The sequence below is a fragment of the Haliotis rubra genome, unplaced genomic scaffold (assembly GCF_003918875.1).
Source record: "Haliotis rubra isolate DU_JTF1 unplaced genomic scaffold, ASM391887v1 Scf1242, whole genome shotgun sequence".
In the NCBI taxonomy this organism is placed as follows: domain Eukaryota; kingdom Metazoa; phylum Mollusca; class Gastropoda; order Lepetellida; family Haliotidae; genus Haliotis; species Haliotis rubra.
In genome coordinates this window covers 146,365-162,412 of record NW_025765162.1, presented here as the reverse complement: position 1 = coordinate 162,412, position 16,048 = coordinate 146,365, and the positions used below count along the sequence as shown (strand labels likewise).

Sequence of the window (16,048 nt, the reverse complement as noted above, 5' to 3'; positions counted from 1 at the left end):
AGAACGCTACACACACTTGGGGTCTGGGTGGACTGTAGATAAAATCGATAATGTCTATCTAGACATAGCTAACTACGTGCCATTCAGAGGCGGGTCATACCTAGACTTGCCTCCCTACTATAGGAAAAAACATGCCATGGTCAACGTCAAGAATAGAGGAGACGATTGCCTGAGGGTAGCTATCAGGTCAACCTTGTTTCCAGCTGACACTCATTCAGACAGGCTTTCTAGCTATCCCCAAGACGATGGGCTCAACTGGGATGGTATAGATGAACCCACCCCCATCTCCCAGATAACTAAAATAGAAAAACAGAATAATCTAGCTATAAATGTCTTTGGGCATGAAGGTAACACAACAATAGTGCACAGAGTCAGCCCATCGTTGGGGAAACCCCAACTGGGGGGACCCCAAAACCCCCCTCGCGTTATCAATATATTCATGATCCAGCGAGGTGACAAGTACCACTACGCGTTGATAAAACACTTTAGCAGGCTGTTGTATGACCAATCGGCACACAGAGAAAAGACCCACTTCTGCAAACGGTGCCTACATGGCTTCACACGAGCTGATTTATTAGAATCCCACCGGGAGGATTGCCAAGGTGTGGGGCAGACGGCCATACGAATCGACATGCCTAAGAGAGGTGACAATATCCTAAAATTCGGTAACAACAAGAACCAAATGTCTGTGCCTTATATCATATATGCCGACTTTGAAGCCTTGGTCAAACCTGTTGAGGCTGCCGCCGGCGGGGCTGTTGGGGACACCCCAACCACACAGAAAACACAGGAGCATGAGGCCTGTGGGTTTGGATACGTGGTCGTCCGTTGTGATGGGGAAACGAAAGCTCCGGTAGTGTATAGGGGCCCTGACGCGGCTGAAAGGTTTCTAAAGTGTTTGCAGGAGGAAGAAAAAATTATTAGGAACGCACTGTATAGAGTCGCTCCCATGCGTATGACCCAAGCCGACAGGCTAGCTCACGCCTGTAGCACTAACTGCCACGTGTGTGACTCACCACTTAACGGTGATTCGGTGAGAGATCACTGCCACGTAACCGGTAAGTATAGAGGCGCCGCTCACAGCGCGTGTAACCTCAAGCTTAGAATCATCCCTAAGACAATAAACATCCCCGTGGTCTTTTACAACTTGAGAGGGTACGACTCTCACTTAATCATGCAGGCCATCGCGAAAATCGATGGCAATATAACGTGTATCCCCAACAACATGGAGAGATACATCTCCTTCAGCTTAAACGGTCTTCGGTTCATAGATTCAGTACAATTCTTATGGTCGTCACTAGACAGTCTGGTCAAGGCCAATGATACCTTCCCTATTACCGATCGATACACAGACGCCGAGACTAGACCCCTGCTTATGAGGAAGGGTGTGTACCCCTATGAGTACATGGATAGTTGGGCCAAGTTCGCCGAGACCAGACTACCCCCCATCAGAGAATTTTACAGCAATCTGACTGACTCGTAAATATCCCAAGACGATTACTCGCATGCTATTAATGTATGGAATAAACTGGGTTGTGAGAATCTGGGTGACTATCACGACCTGTACTTGAGGACAGATGTACTGCTGTTAGCCGTCGTGTTTGAGATGATTAGGCGGACGTGTTTCAAGCAGTATAATCTCGACCCCGCATGGTATTACACCAGCCCAGGTCTGTCGTGGGATGCCTTGTTGAAAAAGACCAGAGTTAAGTTGGAATTGCTCACCGATTACGACATACACTTATTCATTGAGAAAGGCTTGCGAGGCGGATTTCCATGGCAACCAAACGATACGCGAAAGCAAATAATCAATACGCTGAAGGGCTACGACCCGAGCAAGCCAACCAATCACATTCTCTACCTCGATGCCAACAACTTGTACGGCTGGGCTATGAGCCAGTATCTACCCACAGGGGGATTCGAATGGGCGTCACATAAGGTCGATGTTATGAGCATCGCACCAGATTCGAACAAAGGTTATATCCTCGAGGTTGACTTGGAATACCCCAAGGCATTACACATCATCACACAACAGCTACCCCTAGCCCCCGAACGTATGAGGGTTAACCCAGACTGGATGTCTGAGTACCAACATAACTTGTTAGGTGGGCGGGTGGCAGACGTTGAAAAACTCGCGTGCCCAACTTAATGAATAAGACCAAGTACATCGTTCACTATCGCAACCTACAGCTGTATATGTCGTTGGGTATGAGGCTGACCAAAATACACAGGGTGCTCGTGTTCAACCAGAGCCCATGGATGGAGCCTTACATCAGAATGAACACAGGCCTCCGAAAGCTTGCCACCAGTGACTTTGAGAAAATCTCTACAAGCTCATGAACAACTCGGTGTTTGGTAAGACTATGGAGAACCTTAGGAAACGCTGCGTGACCGTGAAGCTGGTTCGGTCGAATGAGGAAGACAAGCTCAGGAGACTGATAGCCAGTCCGCATTCAACCGTAGTAAAATATTCACCGATGACCTAGTTTCCCTACATGAAGAAAAGCCACATAAAATTTAACCGGCCTGTTTACGTGGGGATGAGCAGCCTCGATTTATCCAAACACCTGATGTACGACTTTTACTACAACGAGCTTAAGAAACAGTATGACGACAGGTGTGAAGTGCTGTACACTGATACGGATTCCCTGCTGATGGAGATTCGAACCGAGGACGTGTACGAGGACATGAAAAAACGCCTCGATTTGTACGACACCAGCGACTACCCCAAGGACCATGCCATACACAGCACGGTAAATAAAAAGGTCCTAGGTAAGATGAAGGACGAGTGTGCTGGCACGCCCATAGCCGAGTACATAGGTTGGAGGCCTAAGATGTACTCCATACTGAAGGCCGACAATGGTGAGATCCGGAAGGCTAAGGGTGTTAAGAAGTACGTAGTGAAACAACACATCAAACACGCCAGATTCAAGGAAGCCCTGTTTAAGACCCGTACCTTTAGACATAAAATGAACACACTTAGAAGTGATGGACATAGGATATACGGACTGACAATAAACAAGACGTCCCTGTCGCCTATGGACACTAAACGTTGGATAGCTATTGATGGGATAAACACGTACGCGTACGGGCATGAGAAAATTGAACCAAGAACATAGGTGTATGTAGGCGACATGTCACGGAACCAGAGAAAGTTTGAGGCTATTTACTATAGCCCACGTGGGTACTGGAAAGGAGCTAGCGCTGTAGAAAAGCTGGCTAAAATGGCGCGAGTACACCCGGAGGAAGCCAAAGCGTGGCTTGAAAAACAAGCCCTGTGGCAGATCTATTTGCCGGCACCACGCTACGTGCCTAGAAGGAAGTTTGGAATTAACATACCTAATAACGTTCACCAGGCAGACCTACTGTTCCTACCCCACGATAAGAGGTACAAGTATGCCTTAACCGTAGTGGACGTAGCCAGTCGCTACAAGGAAGCCGAGCCCTTGACCACGAAAGATTCTGCTCAGGTAGCCAGAGGATTCGAACGCATATACAAACGCAGTCCGCTGACGTGGCCAACAGAGCTGCAAGTTGACCCAGGGCAGGAGTTCATAGGTTCCGTGTCACAACTGCTAGCCCAACCCGATACAAAGGTCAGACGTGGCACGGCCGGAGCCCATCGCAGCCAAGCCATAGTTGAGAGATTCAATAGGACTTTGGCTGAGCGCTTATTCGGACATCAGTATGCGAGGGAGATGGCCACCCCGGGAAAACGATCGACTGAATGGGTATCACGGCTCCCTAAGGTGGTGTCGGCAATCAACCATGAAGTCACCCGGCTCACTGATAAGAAACCGGCAGACGCTATCAAACTAAAATCAATAGTTGCAGAGTCGGCTGCTCCATTGTGTGGAAAAGAGAAACAGATACCAGATAGGGCCCTAGTTAGGTATCTATACCAGCCGGGGGAACATCAGGGTGATAGCCGTAAGCGAGTCACCGATCCTATATGGTCAGTCAAAACTTACAACATAGATAAAGTGGACATGAAAGCCGACGAGCCTAACTTGTACTACTTGAGGGATGGGCCAGGTAGGGGATTTGTAAGAGCGGAATTATTGATCGTACCGTACGGCACAGTGTTACCTCCAGTCAACACGGCATAGTGCCCCAGGACAGACCCGTTAAACCAACATACTTCAGCCATGTCCCCGGTAGCTCAGTCGGTTAAGCGGCGCGGTTGTGAGGTATACATGTGGAGTTCGTATCCCGCTGGCGTCTCAAACCTTTTTATAGTAGGGGTAATGGTAGCAAGAGCTAAGGGTCCGACCAAAGTCTTATTTGTGAAATAAGGCTTTGCAGAGGCTTTTGTTGGACTTGGTCCAAAACCCCAATTCCCTATACTACTCGTTATAATGTTTTACAGTTATGACGTCACAATTCTAATACCTCTGTCACAGTGGTATTAGGCCCTGCTTGACACGCAGAAAGCTCAGAGTCATCACACTGCAAGCAGTTTCTATCAGTTTATGTTTGAGAGTAATAAACAGAATACTAAACTCGCTTCCGTGAAATACCATTTTTTATGAAAATCGTGAAAGATTTAGTATCAAACTCGCTTTCTCTCGTTTGATACCAAATCATTAACTCTTTTAATACAAATGGTATTACACGGAAGGTCGTTTAGTATCCTCTATTTATACCTTTGGCGGAGTGCATCTGACTCAAAAGGAGACTTGTGATTATTCTCGAAGATACGGGAATGACGTTTTGCGACCAGTTGTGTTTCCAGGTATCCGGCAACAACCACGTGGTATTGTCTACCAACACGATAACGCAAGGCTCATACAGCATGACTGACAAACGACTTTCTGCATAACGCTAACATGGTTGTTTTGCCTTGGACAGCGGGTTCTCCCGACATGAATCCGATAGAGCACTTATACCTGAATCGACAAATGAGAAGACTACCAGCGCCACCTGTCTACGCTCAAAAACTGGAACAATTTGTCCTACATGAATGGCAACGGCACGCCTAACGTCATTCATAATCTTACGTCATCAATGTGTCGACGGGTTTTGGCATGAATTGAAGCCAATGGTGGTCACACTCACTATTCATTCAACATTTGATGATGTTTTGCAGAAAAAAACACATTGTTGATTTGTGTAAAAGTTCAGACTATGATACCACGTGTCTTTCACTGTCAGTCAAACGGTTCTTTCGACCTTGTATAAAATGAAATTGTGTACATTTGCTGTAGTATTGAATGCTTGAAACTTTCGTTTCTTTTCTAATTTGGCCAAACACACTGTATACTTTCGTTTGAGCACTAGTTTATGTGACATCATTTATAGAAACTACTCAGATAAATAAATTATATCAATAAAAAATTTGAAAATGTCGACGCCAGAGAATAACCAGTCTCGATTATTTTCCTATTGGATGGAATGATTGAGAGAAAGATGTCGTAAGAATTGAAAATACAATCATGTAAGCATGTAAATAACACAAGCAATGTATTACATCATGAAGCTGAATCTGAGGTCCAACATTTTTGTTTGGATAATGAGTCCAACGCATACAGAATATAGCATAACGAGATAAAATAAAATCTAACCAAAATATTACCAAGCCCGTGCAAAGACGTAAAACTTCTTCTAATTAACAATTAAGTTGTGACCACAAACAGGTGACAGCACATCACACGATAGAGTCACGGTCATAGCACATCACATGATTGAAAACAGCACAGTCACAGCACATCACATGACAGAGGTGTAATTACAGCACATCATATGATGCATATTATGTCACATGACAGAAGTATATTGTTACAGCTCATCACGACAGACATGACATGAAGAGACATGACAGACATGTGACTGACATATGACTACAGTTAACAGGTCAACATACCTGGAGGTCCTGGTTTAACAGCGTCAGTACTTCCAGGAGAAGGTCTTTGTGTACTCGTAGCGGTTGTAGTGGGAGGGGATGTGGTTGTAGCAACTGCAGATGTTGGTGAAGAGAGAGACAGAGAGAGAGGAATACATGCATTAGTTCAGTCACAGTATGATCATGCTCGTGCAAAGATATACAAGTCATTCCTACAACAACTTCAGATATATCTGCCATATCAGTACCTTATTCATCTTGCTATTTAGCACTTTAAAGCCTCGGCTCTAACACTGGGTGGCTGCTACAATCTCATGTGCATTTGTAAATAAATAACTGATTTACTTACTTCAGCAAGTAATAAACTTCAAAATATGATTACATGACATGTTTGTTATTCGTGGCGCAAAGCTCCTGATCCTGACTATTACAATTGACCACAATACAAGCAAGATACATACACAGAAGTATTAACGATGAGTACTTCGATATAAAGTTTCAGACGTCTACAGTGGTGTGGAAACAAAACCTTTCAAAAGGTTTCTGTCATATACTGGAACGTTCCACAGCCTTCTCCACCCGTGGCACATTTGTCTGTGTAATTAGTAGGAATATCACTTTGTAAAGAATAATCAGGATCTTCCAGAATGTTTCCTTGGGTATTTGCTTTAGATCCGATATCATAAAATATATAAGAAAACCAGTAGTCTTTACTCACCAACATTGATGTTGAGGGACTTTGATGCATTGTACGTCACACCCCCAACAACATTGGTCGCCAAACATGTGTATGTTCCAGAATCTTCAATTTTAGATTAGAAAGTCTCAATTCATCGCCAGGTGATGTGGAATTATCCTCTCCTTCTTTCTGCCAGGTGTAGGTCGCTGGTGGGTTGGTAACAGCGTTACACTTCAGGGTGACGGTGTCGCCAACGGTGTGTGCCCCTGATGGGTTGGAGCTGACATCGGGGTCACTGTCACTGAAAGTATCTGAAAGCATAAACTGCCTCAACACTGGACGACATCGATGTATGGAGCTTACTCAATTAGTTTGTTTGCGGTTACACACCTCTGTTAGCAATAATCAAGCTTTATTGGCTGCAAATAATGGAGTCTGGGCCAGACAATCTAGTGATCAACAGTACAAACATAGATCTAAACAATTGGGATGCAAAGACTGAATCAACTTAGTCAGCGAGCCTGACCACCCACCCACCCACCCACTCACATTCGTTTTTATTCGTTTTAAATTAACATTCACAGAACGAAGTCTTATCAAAAGCACGCCAGCTGGGTGGTTTCAAAAACAACAGTTAAAACACATTGAACTTGTCAGGAGATCTCGAGTCACATACATTACTTGGTGAAGTATAATAAACATATTCCCCTTCTTGATATATTTACTTACAGAAAACTGTGATGGTGTCAGTTTGCCGACATGTAGAGTTGCATGTCTTGGATCCTGTAGGCTTTGTGAGTGTAGAGTGGTTTGCAGCACATCGGATGATCATCCCATTGTCCAGTCTGCTGACATTCAGAGTGAGCTGACTTATTCGTTCAGAGGTGCAAGTTCCTGAACTCGGATAGGGCGGATTTAGTCTGGCCAGACTGGTAATGTCCGTAAAGGTGTTGCCAAGGTACCGGAACCACAGGAAGTCTCCGGCAGGTTTTCCAACAGCTCCCTGGCACCGGAACTCAACCTGTTGCCCTTCTGTGTAGCCAGTGCTAGTTGGAGGAGACGGTGTTATGATTGGTCTCAACGGCTCAGCTGCAATGGAACAAAATGTATTCCCGCGTATACCAAGATCACGAAGTTGTGGTAAACTATATTGTAAAACATTTTTTATTTTGGCTTGATATTATTTTGGAACCAAGTTGTGTGATTGATGGGTTTAAAATGATTATTCCATTCACAACGGGTTACGATTTTCGTGTAAACATGTCAGTTTCGTTTTGAATGATGTGCACAGAACACGTGTTGGTGTGTTGCTGTGCATTTCAGGGATGCAAACCAGACTGAAAGTTGTTCTGTTATTGTTTTAAACTCAATTAAACGTTTTCGGCCTTTGTGCTGGGTCAGCGAGCCGACCACTCGATCCCATTGGTCGCCTCTAACGACAAGCGTGGGTTAGTGAAGACCAATTCTAATCAGTATCTTCACAGGTGGATTGTTCAACGAATCTAGACGCGCCTGTGGAGTTGTACGGAAATCAAGGCCTTTTACCTAGCAAGAGAAGATTCATCTCTGCTTCTTCTGAAGCGGGCGTGTTGGAAGCTGTTTGGTAAGCAGCAATACACTTGTAAGCTGCCTCATCCTCACACTCAACACGATCAAATCGCACACTTGTGGAACCACTGGATAAGATAAGATGAGAGTTGTCCGATCTCTTAAACTCCTGTGTAACACTTGCATCATAGAGTGATGAGCTTGCAGATGGTCTAAACACTGCAATGTTTGTGAAACCTGGCTCTGTAGCTCTCTTCCTACTCATGGTTATTGAAAAAAGTGTTTCTCCTGTTGGCACGACATAGTCACACTTGACAGTCACAGGGAGGGGTCCTATAGTCCCCGTCTCATCTTTTGCTGTCAGTTTAATCCATACACATGAGAAATACCTGGAAAGAAAATGTTTGTAATTTAACTGTTATAAACACCTGAACATTCATCCCCGTGACAATTGTCCTGCCTTTATATTGACCACTTAATATAAATAATACCCAGACAAGGGACGAACATTCTACAGTGAAACCTGTCTAAACCGGCACCCCAAAAATAAAGTGGCGGTTAAATAAAAATGCCGGTTTAGACAGGGTGCCGGATTAGGCAGGTGTTGGCAGGTTCCACTGTATTTAGGTTTGTACTTCAAGTAACAGCAGAACCTCATCTCTCTTTACATTTGACTGTCTCCCAAATTGGGCTGTTAATGTGAAATGAATTTGCCAGAATCTTCGGCTGCACCCGAGCAACTGTCATCAGACAAACAGGCAATACCTCAGCCAGGCCTAGAGTGATGATCGCCACATCCGGACAATTCATCTGAGAAAAATGTTTTGCTACGGCGACGTCAACGGCAGCGACGTCAATGGGACACCGTATCAGTCGACATACAGTGTACCAGCGACTAAGAGAACATGATATTCAAGCACGTTGATCCTACCGCGGAGTGCATCTGACTCTTCAAAACTGACGTCGTCGACTGACATGGGCCAGGTGAGTTGGACGTTGGCCGATGCGTGATTGGCGACGTGTGATGTTCACCGACGAGAATGTTTTGCCTGTACAGTGATGATGTCCTGCCTTTATATTGACCACTTAAAAGTGTAATACTCAGACAAGGGACGAACATTCTACAGTGAAACAGTCGCCCAAAAAATAAATTGGCGGTGAAATAAAAATGCCGGTTTAGACAAGGTGCCGGATTAGACCTGTGTTGTCAGGTTCCACTGCATATAGATTTGTACTTCAAGTAACAGCAGAACCTCATCTCTCTTTACATCTGACAGTCTCCCAAATTAGGATGTTAATGTGAATAAATTTAATAATCATAATATAATAATGGCTATTTATAAAGCGTATGTATCGAATCACTTGTACGCGCTCAGTGCGCTAACTCGTTACAACCCAACCTGCCTGTGAGGCACTCGCTAAATATTGGATGAACAGAGGCAATTTTTGAACAAATTCACTTGCCTGGGGCGAGACCATATGTGTCACATGTGCTTCGTTGTTGTGGTCCAGTCCAAGAAACTATCATAAGTCTATATATAGCTGCGAAACACGGCCACCCATCCAAGGACTCCTCCACGATCAACGCTGCTTAACTTCAACTGATTTGTGATTAGGGCTCTATGCACAGGATCACACACCACCAGATTTAACCTATCCATTTACTTGTAGTGGGTTAGATGACACAGTTTTGCTTCCATAATAGGAAAACACCAGTAAGTAATGTTGAAATTCCACACCTTGGGCGTAAGGACAAAAGTTTATACATAGGTTTTTCATATTCCCCAAACACCAGGTGTGTATCTTTTTGGTACATCAGTTTAGTTGCTCATGCAGTCAACAGACCATTTACCTGTCCTACCTTCCTCTGCTGTGATATTGTTGCATTTCTTCACTCACTCGATATCTATCACTTATATGCTATAAATTGTAGGTATAATTCATAACTGTTACAGAACAGGACAACTGGGCCAAGAAAACTCAGTATAAATGTACAAATGAAAAACTGTGTTTGACAAAAGCTCGCACTGATTTTACGCAATCATTCGTAATAACCAAACATTCAAATCTGTATACCTTTACAATTCATGATTGAAAATAAATGTCAGGAAAACACAGGTACATTAAGCTTAAAGTCGTTTGATCGTGATTATTTGGACATGTATTAAGCTTGTTTTATGTACAAAAAAAACGAAAAACACAAAACAAAGAATAAAATAAAGAAACTAGCAAACAACAAAGGTGATACAATCCGTCGTTACATTTCATGAATAAAATCAATTCCAAGAATAACAAAAAACAAAAACAAATAACACGTATGATAATGAAAAACACGCGGTGGAGTTTTCTGTGAATACAATAAATCCTAAGACCCCCAAAAAAAAAAAAAAGAAAAAAGAAAAAAAGAAAGAAAATATAAATAAAAAACACTTATGATGATGTAACAACGTACCCCCAGTTTTACCCACACACAAAAAGTCCTACCCACACACCCACACCTACCCTCACCCCCATGCCCGCAGGCTAATAGTATAAGCGGATATGTTAATGATTATGTTCTTCAGCGCATAATTTGACAGCACATGCGTAAGTTGTATTAATATGAATATATTAATATCGACAGCGCAGCGTTCATGCTGTGTGCATTCCCGCTAATGCTGATAATATTAGTTACTTTGTATTGCGCTTTTTCATGTGCAATATCTTGCACAAAGCGGAGCAAGGGAAAGAGGTGGTGGGGCGTGGTGGTGGGGGTGTTGGAACTTCATTAGAGGAGGAGAAGTATGGAAGTTGAAGGAGAACAAAAAAAAACACCCATCAATATATTGCCGGGAGGAAGACTAGTCCTTTCTATTTTAGACACGTTTGTTTTGATACAACTGCCTACGAACAACTCAAACCTTACGTTTCACGCTGAATTGCCCAAATATCTGACTCGACTCCACGAACCTTAGACTCAGTTGGGCCTCTCTGTATGACCTAAGAGAATGACCTAGCTTCTTACCCTTCTACACTGTCAGTGAGTTACAGCAGGTCATTAGGTACAGCCGACGTACTTCCGTGTAAGACAGGCGTCAGGCTTTAACAAGTGTCTCCACTGCACAGTGACTCGCCGGACTGGTTATAAAACCTGGCGACCTAGCTGGGTGTGTCATCGACTTGATAACAATCCTGCATGTGAACATTGTCAACGACAAAATGGGGAACATGACAAAAAATGAACAAATAATTGGAGTATTATCTAAAGCGAAAATAGGTTATTTGGTATGAGGAATACGTTCTTCATCATAATCGTATACTTGGTGAAACAGAGTAGAGGTCATGGTCGCGAAAACGCAACTCGTTGTTATGTCACAATAGATAACTTACCGACTGAAATAAGTCCTATCGTGAAGAGCCACCCTGTGATTGTCGCTGCCCGTGTCATGACTTCAACGATGAACAGAATTCACTACAGAACTTGATGTCGATCTGATCCAAAAAAAGGTCTCGATTATTCATCGTTAAAAGAAACACGTCAGAAGGTCCACCTGCTGACGACGTGAAGGCCACTTTGTAACTGTGCACGCCAGCGAAAATTTATATCCTGTTTGACCTGAAACAACATCAGGAAGAAGAATAAAACAGTACCTGTCGACAAGGATCCAATTTGGTTATGTTTTGTTTGTTGTTTAACGCCGCACTCAGCAATATTCCAGGTGAGGTATTCCCGTAAGTAGAAGTTTGTTGTTGCAGTTGTATCTCCTTTGATTGTTGTGTTGGTGTTGTGAGGGGTTAAATCACTGGGTGCTGTAAAATTCTGAACTATGTTGTGAAATATGATTTGAATTTACTGAGTTCATTTACTGAGTTTAGCTCACTGAGATTATAATGATACTGATTAATGTGTTCACTCAATCAGTACCATACAGTACATTTACATGTGTTACATATTGTATAAATACTATCAAGTTTCAAGAGGTAGTATCATTTTCACAATGGCCCAGGCACAGTTTACGCGAGTTTGCCGCCTGGAAAGGATGTTACTTTCATTTTTCCCATTGTGTGTGACCTCCAAACAGACTACAAGAACAACGAGGATGTCACCAAGTTCATCCGACGCTGCGCTCGTCTGCCTTTAGTTCCAGTGGCAAATGTAAGTATATTTACTGTTAAATTTTACTGTTACATACAAATATTATATATTGTATCATACCATAAAACCAAATCATTTTATTACTTTTTCTTTAAAATGTAATTACATAATTATTATCATACCATAAAACCAAACCATTTCATTTCTAAGTGTTACCAGGTAACATTTTCTAACTTTTGTGTTTTTGCATTTTAGGTGGAAGATGTCTGGCTCGAAATCCTAGAAAACATGAAAGACAATAGGTGCCTGCAGGACGCAGACTTAGATGACCACGAGCTGGGTTGAGACTGACCACCGAGAATGGAACCACCATGGCACCAACGGGCCCAGAACAAACAACACCTCTCATTCCCCACCCCTGCCCCCTTCACACTCTACCCCTACCCTCACCCAAACACCCAACCCCAGCTTCTCACCCCTCTCATTCCCCTGCCCCCAGACGCTCTACCCCTACCCCCCAAACACCCAACCCCCACTTCTCTCCCTCTCTCATTCCCCTTACCCCTGCCCCCAGACATCTACCCCTACCCTCCCCAAACATCCCACCCCCACTTCCCCTCTCTCATCCCCTTTACCCCTGTCACTTCTGCACTCTACCCCTACCTTCACCCAAACAGCCCCTCCTCTCCCCCTCCACCCTACACACTGCCCGTACACCCACTGCCCCTCCTCCCCCTCTCTCATAACCCCCAACCCCTCTCACCCCCCCTTCCCTTCCCCATTCTCCCTCCCACCCAACCTTCACATGGTGATGGTACTATGATACATACATGGTGATGGGTACTATAATACACATGGTGATGTGTACTATGATACATACATGGAGATGTGTACAATGATACATACATGGAGATGGGTACTATGATACATACATGGTGATGGGTACTATGATACATACATGGTGATGGGTACTATGATACATACATGGAGATGGGTACTATGATACATACATGGTGATGGTTACTATGATACATACATGGAGATGGGTACTATGATACATACATGGTGATGGTTACTATGATACATACATGGTGATGGGTACTATGATACATACATTGTGATGGGTACTATGATACATACATGGTGATGGGTACTATGATACATACATGGTGATGTGTACTATGATACTACGTGGAGATGGGTACATGATGATACATACATGGTGATGGGTACAATGATACATACATGGAGATGGGTACTATGATACATACATGGTGATGGGTACTATGATACATACATGGTGATGGGTACCATGATGCAGGGGACACATACATGGTGATACATACATACTTGCAGAGTGACACTGGAATGCCAACACTACTATGATACATACATGGTGATGAGATACTCCGAGCCGACCAGTCCTTGTTGTACCCACTAATGCCGAGCGCCAGGCAGGGACCAACACGTACCATATTTTAACGTCTGATGGTGTGACGCAGTGGGGGATCGAACCCGCGACCTACCACACTCCGGGCGGACGCTCTAACCACTACACCACGGAGGCGGTCCCCGGGTGTGTGTTTATGTATAGAGATGTGTATATTGCAATCAGATTGATGAAAGGCAATGACAATATGATGAAAGAAAGTAACGAAATGATGAAAGTATGCGTTCCGGTATACAACAAAAACTATAGCTCAAACCTTCGTATAGTATACCGTTCCCATCCAACTTAATGAAACATAATGAGTAATATGAATTGAAAGCGTACTTACATTCACCAGATGATATTTCCGTGCATGTTACAGTTCGTCACAAGGTCAAGTCGCACGAGGTATGGGATATGCAGCAGACGCTATCAGTAATTGAGAACTGCGCTTTTGCAGTCACGTGACACACATGTCAAGGAGTTGCTGGTGTGTCTGTCACAACAGGCTCGTGTCGCATGTACTCTGGGTCATTCAACATCTCAAACTGTATGTCAATCCCCGCTAACAGCCATTAGTAATTGATATCTGCGCAGTTGCAGTCACGTGACACACACGTCAAGTTAAAAGTTTAATAGTGACAATAGGCCAGTGTCAGATATGCACACTACAACATTCAGCTCACAGACTGTTTGTCAAAGACCAAAAAACTACATCTTCATTTATGAGTGTCCAGTTTAGACATATTTATCCTGTGATCAGTTTACATTGCAAAGTCACAGAAAGTGTCAGTCCCCACATTTCACCAAATAACGTTGCGATATATATCATCAACAAAAAAACACTATGAATACTACTTTAGTAATTACTCAAATGGTGAGGTCATTCTCTTATTCAAAATTATAAAACATGTTGGCCCTTGTCCAGATAGGTGTTGGCCCACTTTCTTAAATCAGTCAATTATCAAAGCCCAGGTTTGTGAAAATTTGGATGCATCCCTGCCAGTAAAACAACAAATAAAATTTACACTTTTACATTATGATCCTCTGTAAATACATAATCACTAAGCATAACTGTTTATATGGCAGATATGCCAAACTGTGATAAAGCATTCAACGTGCATTTCTTTCTGTGCTTGTAGTGACCCACGCCAGTTATGCTGTCAAACATGATGCTCTTCTGGGGCCTACAAGCATTGCTGATTATGTAATTACATGTATGTTACCCTGGGGAGGCAGTGTAAAGGTGTAAACTTGCAATGAATGTTGATGTTTCTCCATGTGACGAACTATGAACACACTGGAACATGATGTTCTAATAAAATTGTTCACATAATGAATCTCAATCATCTTTGCTGGGGTTAAGTTTGCTAGTGCCATGTGTTGTAAATGTAAATAATATATATTTGAAATGGAAGTTGCCATCGTGAATCAGAGAAAGATTATGCAGACATGAGCATGGTTCATTTTTAACATTTAAATATTCAAGTTAGTGTCGGATTCTGAAATGATTTTCCTGCTGTGTCGATGTGCTTGGGAGGGTTTATGTCTGGGTGTTTATTACACAAACTCGGTGAGGTAGAGAGTATGTTGATGACTGTCTCTGTGTCTGTGCATTGCAGCTGCAAGGGCTGTTGAGGGGCAAAATGATCAATTTGATATTCTGGGGTCTGCGGGATATGTATCTAGCTGGATGTTTTGTTCAGTCAGCGTCTCATTTTCTAAAAGCGACATAAGTTCTATTTCGTGTTCTATTTGTTATGAATTTATTAATGAGTAAGAGGGATGTATTGAAACAGAGTTCTTGTTTTCTCGAACAAATTCCCCCAAACTGGCCATCCGGTTATTATATTCTATTCCGTGAGTTGTTGATGGTCCTCAAAGGTCACCATGATATGAAGATAGCTTAACATCCAGGAAAAAAACGTTAAAGTCCCCTTGTGACCGTGAAATGAAGGTCAAGGTCACCAAACCTGACTTGGACCTTTCTTATACTGTGATGAACCGAGGTACCAAATATGAAAAAGAATCTAGAGAACGGTTCTTAAGATATTTCAATTGTACGTACGGAGACAAATACTATATCCCCCGCTTCGTGCTAAACGTGCGGCGAGGGATAATAACAAATATTAGCTGTTGAGTTCTATTTCAAGAATTATTGCTTATAAGATTGAGGGAAAAAGTTACGTATTTCCAAGAACTATGATAGAAGTGAGAAATCACCAAAATATCTGGAACATTGCGGTATATGCAGGTTGTCATACACTGATGAACAGATAAAAAGGTTTCTAGTTTGAACACACAAGATCTAGGTTCTGTTGGAAACAAACACGGGCCTATTGTCACGAATAATCGATGCAACTCCGCCAGGCATGTACGTCACGTGACTGCAACTGCGCAGCTATCAAATACTAATATAAGGGTCTGCGCATATCGCGTAGCAAGGCAGACTTATGCTGGTGACGAACTGCTGCA

General features: G+C 43.1%; 1 protein-coding gene and 2 long non-coding RNA genes across 3 annotated transcripts in view; 1 reads left to right on the top strand and 2 right to left on the bottom strand.

Moving 5' to 3' along the window:
• The window catches only part of LOC124266262 (carcinoembryonic antigen-related cell adhesion molecule 5-like), a 97,584-nt gene that overhangs the window by 16,381 nt on the left and 65,155 nt on the right, over nt 1–16,048 (bottom strand). The window lies entirely within an intron of this gene.
• Nucleotides 9,538–16,048, top strand: part of LOC124266266 — a 13,413-nt gene continuing 6,902 nt past the window's right edge. The window contains exon 1 of the long non-coding RNA XR_006895709.1: nt 9,538–9,566. This is a non-coding gene — a long non-coding RNA (uncharacterized LOC124266266). The remainder of the gene's footprint in view (nt 9,567–16,048) is intronic.
• Nucleotides 11,172–11,847, bottom strand: LOC124266267. The gene is made up of 3 exons (XR_006895710.1): nt 11,700–11,847; nt 11,439–11,540; nt 11,172–11,240 (listed from the first exon to the last, which is right to left on the bottom strand). It is a non-coding gene; the product is annotated as an uncharacterized LOC124266267 (long non-coding RNA).